Below are 14,839 nucleotides of genomic sequence, written 5' to 3'. Positions count from 1 at the left end.
TCCCTTTTGTTCCCCTTTAGGATTCTTTTCTGTGTCACTAGGGAACACTGCAGTTGACTTGGGGGCCTGTTGAGATAGCTCTCCTACTCGAGACTCCATCCTCTTGAGTTTTTCACCATGGTTCCTTAAGGTAGATCTCACATCATCTCTAAAGCTTTTCAACTCACTTATGTCCTGACCCATGTTTGCAAGCATTCCTTCTATCCTGTTTAATTGATCTTGAAATTGTTGGTTCGGATTAGGTTGGGCAGGTTGATTATTTTGGCCATGATATGGTGGTTGGGAGTAAGTGTTTTGTGTGGCTTGGTATGATCTTTGGTTGGAGTTTTGGTATGTGGAATTGTTATGTTGGTTGGGGTTGTAAGGTTTGTGGTTTTGTGGTTGGGTTTGCTGGTTTCCCCACCCAAAGTTTGGGTGGTTTTTCCAGCCTGGGTTGTAAGTGTTGGAATGTGGATCATATGGTTGCCTTTGTTGATTTCCCACATAGTTGGCCTCTTCCCAATCACCTCCTTCAGTGTTTACTTCCTCTTGATCTTGTGTGTGTATTGCAGCCACTTGATTTGTTTCTAATTTCCTGGTGAGCTCTGCTAGTTGCTTGGCAAACACCTTGTTTTGGGCTAGAATTGTATCAACATGGTTCAGCTCCATGACTCCCTTAGTGTTGTGTCTCTCTGAAGCATAGTAGTACTCATTCTCAGCCACTGTCTCAATCACTTCAATGGCTTCTTCCACAGTCTTTTTCCTGTTCAATGAACCTCCTGATGAATGGTCTACAGCCTTCCTTGATTCATAAGAAAGTCCATCATAGAAAATATGCAATTGCACCCAGTCATGGAACATGTCTGGTGGGCATTTCCTTGTCAAATCCTTGAACCTCTCCCATGCCTCGTAGAGAGTTTCACCATCTTGTTGTCTAAAAGTCTGAACCTCAGATCGAAGCCTATTGACCTTTTGTGGGGGGTAGAAACGTGCCAGAAACTTGCTTTCCACCTCATCCCAGGTTGTTAGGCTCCCCCTTGGGAATGATTCCAGCCACTTAGCTGCCTTGTCCCTAAGTGAAAATGGGAACAAGAGCAGTTTATAGGCATCTTCCTGGACTCCATTGGACTTCACAGTGTCGCAAATTCTCAGGAATTTTGTGAGATGTTGGTTTGGATCTTCATTAGCACTCCCACCAAATGAACAATGATTCTCCACTAGTGATATTAGCTGTGGTTTGAGTTCAAAATTGTTGGCCCGAATGGGTGGTTTCTGAATGCTGCTACCACAATTCCCAGAGGTTGGGTTTATGTATGAACCAAGAACCCTCCTCTCGGGAATGGCATTGTTTCCATCAGCTCTCTCATGGTTGTGAACTTCTCTATCCATGTTGAGATCTAGAGCTTCCTCAAAATTGTCCTCAGATTCTCCTTCAGATTCTTCTTCTCCCAGTACTCTCTTCCCTCTTGCTTCCCTTCTAAGTTTATGAAGGGTCTTCTCTGGTTCGGTATATGGAGGAGTTGATGTCTCTCCTCTCCTACCTGTCATACAAGAACACAGCACAGGCAACAAACAAGTGAAATACTCTTGGTTAATGGAAGAGTATGGTTAGAGCAGTTGAGGAATTAATTCAAATAGTTAGTGAGTCAGTGAGTTAGTTGCTTGAATTTAAAGGCATAAAGAAAGAAAGCAAGTAACAGAGTGCAGAAATTAAAATTCAACAAGTAACTTGAACTGAATTAACAAAACAAGAAAAATGCTCAATCTAGTTAACTTCCAATTTGAGAATTGTCAATCGAAAACCAATCCCCGGCAACGGCGCCATAAACTTGATGCTACGATTTTAGGAAATTGCCCGATCGGCAAAAATTCCTTCCGGCAAGTGCACCGGTTATCGTCAAGTAAAAACTCACAATAGAGTGAGGTCGAATCCCACAAGGATTGGTTGAGTGAGCAATTCGGATTAGAAGTGTGTTCTAGTTGAGCGGAATCAAGATTTAGATGAGAATTGCGGAATGTAAAATTAGCGGGAAACGTAAATGGCAAGAAATTGAAATTACGGAATCTTAAATTGCATGAATTAAAAAGCGAGAAGCTAAATTGCTGAAATTAAAAAAAAAAGGGATCGGGGTGATTGCATGAATTTAATTGCAGAATGTAAAGAGAAAGTGGTAGATCAGAAATGGGGAATTCATTGGGTTTCAGGAGATATTGAGATCTCCGAATCAAAACATTTTTATCCCTTCCTCAACCAATGCGTTCATTGAATTTTGCTTGGCAATCTTATATGATTGGATCCCAATCCCTTGGCTCACCAATTCTCTCTAAAAACAAACAAATTCCCAATCCCTTGGTTTAAATGTTCATAAGAAGAGATGACGCTCGATCACTGATTATACCACACAGTTTCATGAACCACAATTTGGTAGGATTACATGTCACAATATCCATCCAAACCCCAATCCAATTCACTGTGAGAAAGCTTCTCTAGCATGAATCCTCCATTCCTTTCCCAAGGTTCCGAAGGATTCCAATTATGGATAGTTTCTTTCCCAAGACAACTAACCAATGGAATTAGATCGAGAAGCTTTCTAACAAAAATTCAAGAGAAAAGATTGAAGAAGAAGATAAAAACTATTATTGATTCATTGAATTACAATAGAGCTCCCTAACCCAATGAAAGGGGGTTTAGTGAGTCATAGCTCTGAATTCAATTACAAAAAGTATGAAAACTAGAAAAAAATGATCAAAAGTCCTTTGACTAACTTAAATTCTATCCTATTTATACACTTTCTAAATTGAGCTTCTGTTGTGTTTCTTGGGCTTTGAGGCCTTTCCCTGATTTCCTTTTGCTTTGGGTTTATGATCCATAATCCTGATGAGGCTGCTGATCCAATTCTGTAACATTCATTGAGCCAACTTAGTGATAATCAAGTAATGACACATGACTCAACAAATTGAAATTCCAGACTCATCAATTCTTCAGGCCCAATCCCATAAACCATGATATTCAATTGGGTTTCATACCAGAGTACGTTTAAGTTAATGTTTGTGCTCAAATGCTAACTTAAAACTGCAATATCTTTGGCCCAGAAACCTTTTCAAATAGTGGCGTTTAAGTTGCAGTTTAAGCTTAAACTGCAACTTAAACGCCAGACACTTCCAGTGATGCCTTTTGTGGAAGCACGTTTAAGTTCCAGTTTAAGCTTAAACTGGAACTTAAACGTTGGACACTCCTGGAGGTGGTATAACTCAAGCACGTTTAAGCTTCAGTTTAAGGTTAAACTGAAGCTTAAACGTGGAAATGGAAGAAAGCAACCCTGGAGTGTGGAATGGTCGAACACGTTTAAGCTTCAGTTTAAGGTTAAACTGAAGCTTAAACGTGGAAATGAAGAAAGCAACCCTGGAGGAGAATTTTGGTCGAACACGTTTAAGCTCCAGTTTAAGGTTAAACTGGAGCTTAAACATGGAAATGGCTCCCTGGTGCATTTCTCATTTCTGGCGTTTAACTTCCAGTTTAAGGTTAAACTGGAGGTTAAACGCCACTTTCAGCTTTTCCTCAGCTTTCATGATTTTGGTGTTTAAGCTCCAGTTTAAGCTTAAACTGGAGCTTAAACGCCACTGATAGTTCCCAGCATTATATGGCTTGGCAGTTTAAGTTCCAGTTTAAGCTTAAACTGGAACTTAAACTCCCCATGTGATATTCAAGCTTCCTTTATTGATTTTGTTGCTTCCTTGCCTAGCCTCTTCTTCCCTGAAATCATCCAAACAACTGCATCAAAGTCTTGCAAAATTTCATGAGAAATCTTCCATTCATAGCATTCAAGTAATATAACTAAAAACTCATGGAATTTGCATCAAAATCATACTGTTTGGATGGTTCATTGCTTTGTTATTCATTTAACCATTCTTGGTTACTTTAAGCTCAAGAAAATGCATAAAACAACTAAAACTAACAGAAAAATGCTAGTGAAACTAGCCTAAGATGCCTTGGCATCATGGACACTAAATCTAAGGGAGAAATTTACCCTGAAAATGTCAAGAAGAAAGATGAGCAACATGTTACAAGCCAGGTTGACCTCTTCACCTTCCAAGGAGTATAACTTGAGCTACAAAGCTTCGAATGACACACTTCCAAAAGCATTCAAAAGTAGACATCCAGAGATTTTCAGAAATATATCATAGTATAGGGTGGACATTCATTTTGAGCCTCAGAATCTGGCATTGGCAACGCCTATTATAAGGGGCGTTATCCACAATGACGCCTGCGACCTTGCCTGGTTGACCTCTTCGTCTTCAAAGGAGCATAATTTGAGCTACAGAGCTTAAAATGATAGGATTTTAGTGGCGTTAGAAAGCTGACATCCAGAGCTTACCAAAGATGTATAATAGTTTATAGTGCGTATGAAATTGTGGCACGAACAATAGGCATCTTTAAGCCTGGAGTGTGTCATGGCCATTGGCAATGCCCGTTACAAGAAGGGTTACCCATGGATAAGGATGAGCGGATATTTTATACGCTTTTTGGCATTGTTTTCCTGTAGTTTTTAGTATGTTTTGTTTAGTTTTTATTACGTTTTTATATGTTATAGTGTTAAATTCACATTTTTGGATTCTACCATGAGCTTGTGTATTTTTTTACAATTTCAGTTATTTTCTGACTGAAATTGAGGAGCTGGAGTAAAAGTCTGATTCAGAGACAGAGAAAGCACAGCAGATGCTGTCCGGATCTGAGCTCCTTGCACTCGGAAGAGCTTTTCTGGAGCTACAGAAGTCCAAATGGAGCGTTCTCAATGGATATGGAAAGCTAACTTTTAGAGCTTCCAGCAATATATAATAGTTCATACTTTGCTTCAGATTAGAAGGCCCAGAACTGGTGTCCAACGCCAGCCTCCTACCTCCTTCCAGGCATCAAGCGCCCAGGAGCAGAGCCCGGCGTTCCAACGCCCAAAAAGGAACCCCTAGCCAGAATTTCACGCCCAAGAGAGCTCACAGCACGTGGATGTCATCAAATCTCAGCCCAAATACTCACCAAGTAGGCCTTAGAAGTGGATTTTAGCATTAAAAAGACTATTTTACCCTTACTAGTAATTAGTTTAGTATTTAAGGGATATTTACATGATCCTCAGCCCCTTTTACACGTTTTTACCATTGTATTTTCCTTTTTGTATGAGTTTCTAAACCTCCTAGGTTGAGGGGAAGAGCCCTGCTGAGTCCTATAAATTAATAAAAGTATTACTATTTCTCTTCGATCCGTGTTTGATTAATTCTAAAATGTATATTAGTTCTTCATCAATATGAATGCGTTGAACTGGCACAAGGTTATCACATTCTACATGGGTTCCGAGTGCGTCTTTCATTGGACAATTATGAACCACCAACTTGACTATACGTCTGTTAGACGGCTAATCCACGACTTCATTGGGGACTTCTCGAGACATCAGTTCAACCGATTTACAGGGAGATTAGGGTCTCTTTGGTAGTGGCTAGAACCAAAGGCGTAGCATCCTCCGATCCGGAAGATTCAACCTTGTTTTTGGCATTTTGAGTAGGATCATCAAGGAGAATGAACTGCAGGAGCATCACCCTCAATCAGAATAGATCCCCACTAACCCTGGGGTTCAGATCTGGAGCAGAGGAGATCAATGACCACGGGCAATGGCTTTGATCACATATAGCCTACCATAGAAAAGATCATTCACAAGTAGAGAAGACAATGATACTAGAGTTAATTCAGAAAGACAAAGCAACTCTAATACTCAACATATTCCTATTACTGATTACCCTTTTTCTTTATTTACATGCCAACTTAGTTTAGATCTCACAAATATCTATCTATCAACCTTCTGATTCGGTTGACTAAGACTTGCAAGATAACCATAGCTTGCTTCAAACCATAATCCTCGTGGGATTGACCCTGACTCGCTCAGGTATTACTTGGACGACCCAGTGCACTTGCTGGTATAGCTGTACGAAAGTGTGAGGATTCGTGCACCAAGTTTTTGGCGCCGTTGTCGGGGATTGTTTGAGTTTGGACAAGAAAACGGATTATCATGTTCCCTAGATCAGGTATTGTCTCTGATTTTTGGAAGAGTATTTTATTTTATTTTATTTTTCGAAAAAAAATTTAAAACCTTTTTCAAAAATTTTTCTTTTCTTTGTTTAATCTTTGTTTTTGGTTTGACTCTTTTGTTCTTATTCTTGGTAATTTTCGAAATTTTTTAGTATTTCTCTCTAAAAAATTTCAAAATCAGTGTCTTTTGTTTGATTCCTGTGTCAATCTTTAAGTTTGGTGTCCTTTTGAGTCATCTTGAGTCATTAAGTTTTTTCTTTCTTTTCTAAAATTAGAGTCTTTGATTTCAAATTTTTTAAGTTTGGTGTCCCGTTGTGTTTTTCCTTCAAAATTTTGAAAACTTGGGGTGCTAGATCTAAAAATTTTACGTTTTGTGTCTTTTACTTGTATTAAATTCAAAAATAAAAAATATCTTTTCTATCTTAAAATTAACTTAATTTTCAAAATTTTCACTAAAAATTAAAATTTTAATTTTAAAATTTTTTATCTTATCTTATCTTAACTTTAAAATTCAAAATTCAAATCTTTTCAAAATAAAAAATCATATCTTTTTCAAAATCTTATCTTATCTTATTTCGAATTTAAAATTTCAACGTTCTAAATTTTAAAATTTTAAATTTCAAAATTCAATTTCAAAATCCACAATTTAAATTTCAAATTTCAATTTTCAAAATTAAAACTTTTCAAATTCAAATCTTTATCTTATCTTGTTTCAATTTCAAAAATTCAAAAATTCAAAATTTCGAATTTCAAACTTCAAAATTCAAATTTTAAATTTCAAAATTTAAAATTCAAAATTTAAAATTCAAAATTTAATTTTCAAATTTAAAATTCAAAATTCTAATCTTTTTAATTTTAAAACTAATCTTTTCTTAACTTTCTTATCTTATCTTATCTTACCTAACTTATCTTATCTTTTCTATCTTGTTTTTTCTTTTTAAATTTTAAAATCAAATCTCTTTCAAATCTTTTAAATTTCTCATCATATATTTTCTTATCCTGTATCTTATTTTAAATCAAATCTTTCTTAATTAATTGCTTATCTTCTCTATCTTCTTTTTCAAAACTTCCTAACTACTTCTTCTCTATTCTAATTTTCGAAAATTCTCTTCTTCTTCTCTCTCTTCTATTTTTGAAATTTAATAATTAAATTTTCAATTCTTTTTAATTAATTAACTTTAATTTTCGAAATTAATAAAAAAATAAAATAAAAACAAAAATATTTTTATTCTCGTTTATCTTTTCTACTTATATTTCTTCTTCTACCTTTTCTACCTTTTTTCTTCTTTCTCTTCTTCTAACTTTCTTCATCATGAACCCAAATGATAATGAAGAGTTTAGATAATGAAGAGTTTGGAAGAACTCTGGGATCTTATACAAAACCCAATGCTAACTTCTATGTAAGAAGTATTAGCATACCTCACATCAGAGCAAGTAGCTTTGAACTAAACCCTCAACTCATTACTTTAGTGCAGCAGAATTGCCAATACTCTGGACTTTGACAGGAAGAACCTACTGAGTTCCTAGCAGATTTCTTAAAGATTGCTGACAAGTACACAATGAGGGAGTAGACCAAGATGTTTATAGACTATTGCTCTTTCCTTTTGCGGTAAAGGACCAAGCAAAGAGGTGGTTTGATTATCAGCCTAAAACTAGCTTGAAAACTTGGAAACAGTTAGTAGACAAGTTTTTAAATCAATACTTCCCTCCAAGAAAGATGACCCAGCTAAGACTGGATATCCAAGGCTTCAAACAAGGAGATAATGAATCTCTTTATGATGTTTGGGGGAGATATAAAAGGATGCTAAGAAAATGTTCCATTGAAATATTTTCAGAATGGGTACAATTAGACATCTTCTACTATGGACTTTCAGAAATAGCTAGAACATCTTTAGACCATTCTGCTGGTGGCTCCATGCACATGAGAAAGACCATTGAAGAGGCTCAAGAGCTTATTGTGACAGTTGCCATTAATCAGCATCTGTACTCATCTGCTGAGACTTCTATGAAAAGAAAGGTTAAGGCAGTATCTACTTAGCCTAACCCCAGAACAGGATAGCCCATTAACTCAGCAACTACACGCCCTTGCCCAGCAAATACTGGAATTGCAAGAGGCTTTGCGAGAAACTCAGGCTTCTAACAGGAATGTAGAAGCCTAGTTGAGTCAAATAAGGCAGCAGTTATCTAAACAAATAACAGAGGAATGCCAGGCTATTCAACTGAGGAGTGAGAAATCCTTAAACACCTAACCTCAATACAACAAGAAAGAAAAGCTAATAGAGAAACACCAGATAGATGCCCAGGACGTCTCTGAGGGCATTGAATGCCCAAAGAGGAATGTCATTAGCATTCAACGCCAAGAAGGATATCAATCCCTAGCATTGAACGTCCGATTGAGGACACTAACAAGGGCGTTGAATGCCCAACAGGGGGTGGTGTCCCTAGCATTGAACGCTAGGAAGTGGGCAGCAATATGGGCATTGAACACCCAAGCAAGATAGGCCAGTCACATACTGATAACAACCCTCCTAAGAAAGCTAGTAATCCCCCTTCCAATACACACAGCACTCGGCCTTCATCAACCAAGATTGATGAGTACAAGGCCAAGTTACCATACCCTCAAAGACTCCAGAAAACAGAAAAAGATAGGCAATTTTTCAAATTCTTAAAAGCTTTTAAGAAGCTAGAGATTATAATTCCCTTTGCATAGGCTCTTGAGCAAATGCCTTCATATGCTAAGTTCATGAAGGAAATATTAAACAGCAAGAGGGATTAGAGGGAAGTAGAGAGAGTAGCTCTTACTAAGGAGTGCAATGCAGTCATTCAGAGGAACCTTCCTCAAAAACTACAGAGACACCCTAACACTCTTCTTAGAGATACAGAAGTGAATCCTAGAGAAGAGTGTCTAGCCTTTATAGAAAGCCTTATGCTCTCTAGGAAGGAGATATTAAAAGAAGGTGAGACAGTAGTCTTCACTAAGGAGGCCGAACCTCAGGAGCATGCTACTGAAGGACTTAAGGAAATCAAGGACCAAGAGGATCTTGAGAATGCCATTGAGCACGGCCCTACAGAGGAGAAGGAACCTCAAGTTGATTCTTCTCTGGACATGCAAGAGGAGCCTGTGACTTCCACAGAGCATACCCTTGCAGAGGTTAAAGAGCCTCAAGAGTTACTCTTCCTAGGCATGCAAATAGAACCCGAAGATGAGCAACTGGCTCATCTCCAAGCAGCATTCAAGAGGATGTAAGTCAATATCTCTTTTACAGAAGTATTTAAAAAGAAGGACCTAAGGGGAGATGAATAGAGGTACTTACTGAGAAGTACAGTCTCTTAATTCAGAATGAGCTACCAAGGAAGATGCCAGATCCAGGGAGCTTTCAGATCCTGTGGAGTATTGGAAAGATCATTTTTAACAAAGCCCTGTATGATCTTGGCTTAAGTTTAAATTTGATATTTTCCACTGAGGTTGAGGCTGAATCTGGAGAAATTGGGAAGGCATTGAACACCAGTCAAAAAGTTCCCACTGGGCGTTCAACGCCCACAATGGTAACAAGTCTGGCGCTGAACGCTAGCGAGGAACCTCTCACTAGGTGTTCAACACCCAACCTGGCAGCAGAGCTGGCGTTGAACGCCAGCCAGGGAGCACTGGCTAGGCGTTCAACGCCCAAACAAGCAAGAACTCTGGCGCTGAATGCCTATGAGAAACCCCTCACTGGGCGTTCAATGCCCAATCAGATAGGGAAGCTGGTGTTAAACGCCAGCCAGGATACCCCTGCTGAGCGTTCAACGCCCAAAAGGATAGAGGAACTGACGTTCAACGCCAGTAAGGGTGCACAGCAAGGGCGTTCAACACTCAAAGAACTAGCAAAGCTGGCGTTGAATGCCAGTCAATGCACACCCTCTGAGTGCTCAATACCTACTCGAGAAACCCCTATCCAGGAACTAAAGGAAGGCAAGGCTCACATAGAGACCAAAGAGGTTCCTTTGCATGCACTTCTACAGTGCATGAGTTTTGATGAATACTCATCCTCTGATGAGGATGAAGACACTAGGGAAGAGCAAGTTGCTCAGTACCTAGGAGCTCTCATGAAGCTAAATGCCAAGTTATTTGGTATAAAGACCTTGGAGGAAGAACCTTCATTGCTTTCTAAAGAACTCCATGCTTTGGTTCAGTATAAGCTACCCCGGAAGCTTTCAGATCCTTGACGCTTCCTGATCCCTTGCACTATAGGCACCATGACCTTTGAAAAAGCTCTGTGACTTAGGGTCAACTATAAACCTCATGCCACTCTCTGTAATGGAGAAGCTGGAAATCTAAGAGGTGATGACAAGTCATCATATACCCATTTTTCAAGCTAATTTCACTTGTTTTGTTAGCAATTATGCACTTTCTTGCATCCTAAGTTAGTGATTTGGAGTGAAAATGCATAACTTCTCTAAATCAAGCAACCACTATGAAATTAATGATAAATCATGAGGTTTAAGCTAATTTTAATTGCATTTTAATTGATTTATAAGCCTCTTGAATTTAGTGATACTTTGAGTGGTTGTTTTGGTTTATTGTAGGTGAAGAAAAGAAAAAGAAAATGAAAAGCGTGGCCTAAGAAAGTGTAGCCAAGAAAAGGAAAGCGTGGCCGAATCAAGAAATAGCGTGCCGCAACTCATAGGGGAAGCAACCTTGCCCTCCACAAGGGCAGAATGCCCTCTAGGAGGGCAGCATTAAGTGACCAAACCAAGACAAGGCAACCTTGCCCTGCCCACTCCAAGGGCAGAGCACAAAATGGTGCCTTGGAGCCAAGAGAAGCAAACTCTGCCCTGCCCTTGTGGAGAGCAGGATCGGGCTCCATGAGGAAATAAATTCAAGGGAAAATGACACCCATGCAAGCTACATGTTTCGAACAAGGGACCATGAGGAAGCCAAGGACTAAGGGTGACTATGGTGCCAAGAAACCAAGAAAATAACTAGCGTGTTTGCTTCCTCCGTGATTCGAACCCGAGGCGTGCAATATGGAAACTCTGCCCTGCCCTTGGCGCGGGCAGGGCAGCATTTGAAATTGGCGCATCACACACAAAACCTTGGCGCACCAACTTTGCTTCCTGGCGCACCAATCGCGCGCAACATTCCTTTCCTGGCGCACCAAACCATTCCTGCCCTGCCCTTGGCGCGGGTAGGGAGCATCCCACGCATCAACGTGCAGCACGCGCACGCGCGCTCCTCAAGCATGGCGCACCAAGCGCGCGCATCAACATTTTCTGCCCCGCCCTTGGCGCGGGCAGGGCAGCTTCTGGCGCACCAATTTCTTCTTCATGCGCACCATGGCCGCACCAACTCCAAGCACCAAGCATCAATTTTCTGCCCTGCCCTCCACAAGGGCAGGGCAGCCTCCTGGGAGTGGTTTTTGGGCCAAAATTCAAATTAAAAATTCATTTGAATTCATTTCTTCACCAATCCAAAAGCCCATCCAAATCCCATCATCCAAGAATAGAAAGTGTATAAATAGGACTTAGTTTGATGTAATTAGGACTTTTAGCAACTTTTTTGCTCACTTTTGAATTTTTACTTTTACCTTGGCTTTTGAATTTTCACTTTGACATTCCTTTGGAGTTTTGACTCTCTTGGAATTGTTCTTGAGAGAATTGGCCGAGAACTAAGAGGATCAAGGGAGAATTGATTGATCTCCTTCCTCATTTCCCTTGGGCAATTCTACTCTCTGTTTTTCTGAGTATTGGATGTGTGAAATTGGGGAAATTCTGTCCCAATTCCCATTCAAACTCTTTGCAATTTGTTTTCTGCATAATTCACTTTCAATTCTGTTCTTCTACTGCTTCATCTTTAATTTTCTGTCAATTGCTTAGTAACTTCAGATCTGGGAAGGAAATTGGGTTTTAGGCTCTGCTACCTAAGCCCTTGGGATCCTGAGATCACTTTTGGTTCTTCTGTGAACCTTTACTGCACTTTAATTTCCTTGCTGTTTAAATTTCTGTTTGCATCCAATTCAATTTCTGCTACCTTCATTACTGCAATTTACTTTTCCTTCGTTTAGATCCTGCAATCCCATTCCTCAATTCCCTTTTACATTCAAGCAATTTACATTACTTGCCATTTAAGTTACTGCAATTTACCTTTCTTGCACTTTAAGTTTCAGTTATTTAGTTTCTTGTTCTTTAAGTTTCTGCAATTTTTCTTTCTTGCTCTCAAATTTAATGCCTATTTCCCTTTCCCCCTTTACATTTACTGTCATTTACTTTCTGTTAAACACAAATCACTCAACCAACACTTGATTTGCTTGACTAAACCACCCACTAAACTAAAATTGCTCAATCCTTCAATCCCTGTGGGATCGACCTCACTCTTATGAGTTATTATTACTTGATGCGACCCGGTACACTTGCCGGTGAGTTTTGTGTTGGATCGCTTTCCACACATCAAGTTTTTGGCGCCGTTGCCGGGGATTGAAATAGATTGACAATGATTAAGTGAAGTGGAGGTCTAGATTAAGCATTTTTTCTTTTCTGTTATTCTAACTCTTACTAACACATTAACTGTTTGAGTTTTTGCTTAAACTAACCAACCAGAACTTCATTCTAGCTACAGATTGAAGTTCCATAGTATTTCTGGGTTTGTGTGTTTATTGTTGTGTGTTTGTATGTCAGGTATAGGAAGATCCTCTACTATCCACTCTGAAATTGATCAAAGAACTCTTCGGAGAATAAGAAGAGCTGAAAGAGGGAAGAATATTGTTGGAGAAGAAGAAGAATCTGAGGAGGAATTCCAAGATATGGAAGGAGATACCAATCAACCAGGAGGAGGAGCCAACAATGACCAACAGAGAAGAGTCTTGGCTTCATACACATTTGCAAATGCCAAGCATTGTGGGAGTAGCATTCTTCCTCCCAATGTCAATGCAAACAACTTTGAACTCAAGCCACAACTCATCACTCTGGTGCAAAACAATTGTTCCTTTGGAGGAGGGCCTTTGGAGGATCCAAACCAACATTTGTCTACTTTCTTGAGAATCTGTGACACAGTGAAAACGAATGGGGTACCTCCTGACAGCTACAAGTTGCTACTCTTCCCATTCTCTCTTAGAGATAAAGCCACTCAATGGCTAGAGACTTTTCCAAAAGAAAGCATCAACACTTGGGATGACTTGGTGAGCAAGTTCCTTGCCAAATTCTATCCACCTCAAAGAGTCCTAAGGTTGAAGACAGAGGTTCAAACATTCACTCAATTGGAGGCCGAGAGCTTATATGAAGCATGGGAGAGATACAAGGCTCTATTGAGGAAGTGTCCACCAGAGATGTTCACTGAGTGGGACAAGCTACAAAACTTCTATGAAGGCCTCACTCTTAAAGCTCAAGAAGCTCTTGATCACTCTGCTGGAGGCTCTCTACAACTCATGAAAACCACAGAGGAAGCTCGAAACCTCATTGATATGGTGGCCAACAACCAATATTTCTTTGCTCATCAAAGACAACGCCAACTATCACAGAGAAGAGGAGTCATGGAGTTGGAAGGAGTTGATTCAATCTTAGCTCAAAACAAGATGATGCAGCAACAGATTCAACAACAATTTGAGCAAATGGCTAAGAGAATTGATGGCTTGCAAGTGGCAGCAGTGAGCACCACAAGCCAACCTCCAACCACTTGGGTGCAAAATGAAGAAACTCAAGAGGAGCAACAACAAGAGCAAGTTCAATACATGCACAACCAAAATCCTGGAACAAATGAAGTCTATGGTGACACCTACAATCCATCTTGGAAGAATCATCCCAACCTCAGATGGGGAGACAACCATAATCAAAACCAACAACCATGGCAAAGAAACACAGGCCAAAACAATTGGAAAAACACAAACCACAACCCCCAGCCAACCACTAACCAAAATTCATACAGAAAACCACAAAACAACTACCCAAATTCTAACCAATACCCACCCAATAACCACCCAACTAACCAAAACACTTATCCTCACCCATCAACACCCCAAAATCAACCCACCTCACAAGACTCACAGAGAATCACCCATCTAGAACAGCTCATGGAAAAACTGATGAAAAACCAAGAACTGACCACCAAGAATCAAGAAGCTACCATGAAGAACTTAGAGAGGCAAATTGGCCAAATCTCTAAGAAGATCTCTGTTGAGAAACCATCAAGTTCACTACCTAGTGATACCATTCCCAACCCAAAGGAAGAATGCAAGGTGGTGCAACTGAGAAGTGGAAGGGTGTTAACAGAGGGTAACCAAGGAGCAACAAAGAAGCTTATGGAGAATAACAATGAGCCAACAAAGAATGATGAAGCCATTAACAAAGACACAATAAGCAAGAGTGCTCCAGAAAAGCTCACAGAGGAAGACAACAAGCCACAAAATTTAAAGAAAGGAAAGAAAATCATGGAAGAACCAATTCCAAAACAGCATCAAGTGGAGAAGAGATCAACACCACCACTACCTTATCCACAGAGATTTCACAAGGAAACAAAGGATCAGCACTTCCACAAATTTCTTGAGACTTTCAAGAAGTTGGAAATCAACATACCTTTGGCAGAGGCTTTGGAGCAAATGCCCCTGTATGCTAAGTTTCTAAAAGAGCTCATCAACAAGAAAAGGGATTGGAATGAGAAGGAAACAGTGATGCTTAGTGAGGAATGTAGTGCACTCATTAAAAAGGGACTCCCTCCCAAGCTTGAGGACCCTGGAGGTTTCTTCTTGCCATGCACTATTGGAAACCTGTTCATTAACAAAGGGATGTGCGATCTAGGAGCAAGCATAAATCTAATCC

General features: G+C 39.6%; 1 non-coding gene across 1 annotated transcript; it reads left to right on the top strand.

Moving 5' to 3' along the window:
- Positions 1–838: 838 nt before the first annotated feature.
- On the top strand, positions 839–942 carry LOC130937020 (small nucleolar RNA R71). The gene has a single exon (XR_009068258.1). It is a non-coding gene; the product is annotated as a small nucleolar RNA R71 (small nucleolar RNA).
- The last annotated feature ends 13,897 nt before the right edge of the window (positions 943–14,839 follow it).

Source organism: Arachis stenosperma, chromosome 6 (assembly GCF_014773155.1).
Source record: "Arachis stenosperma cultivar V10309 chromosome 6, arast.V10309.gnm1.PFL2, whole genome shotgun sequence".
Lineage (NCBI taxonomy): Eukaryota > Viridiplantae > Streptophyta > Magnoliopsida > Fabales > Fabaceae > Arachis > Arachis stenosperma.
This window is presented reverse-complemented; position numbering and strand designations above follow the sequence as displayed.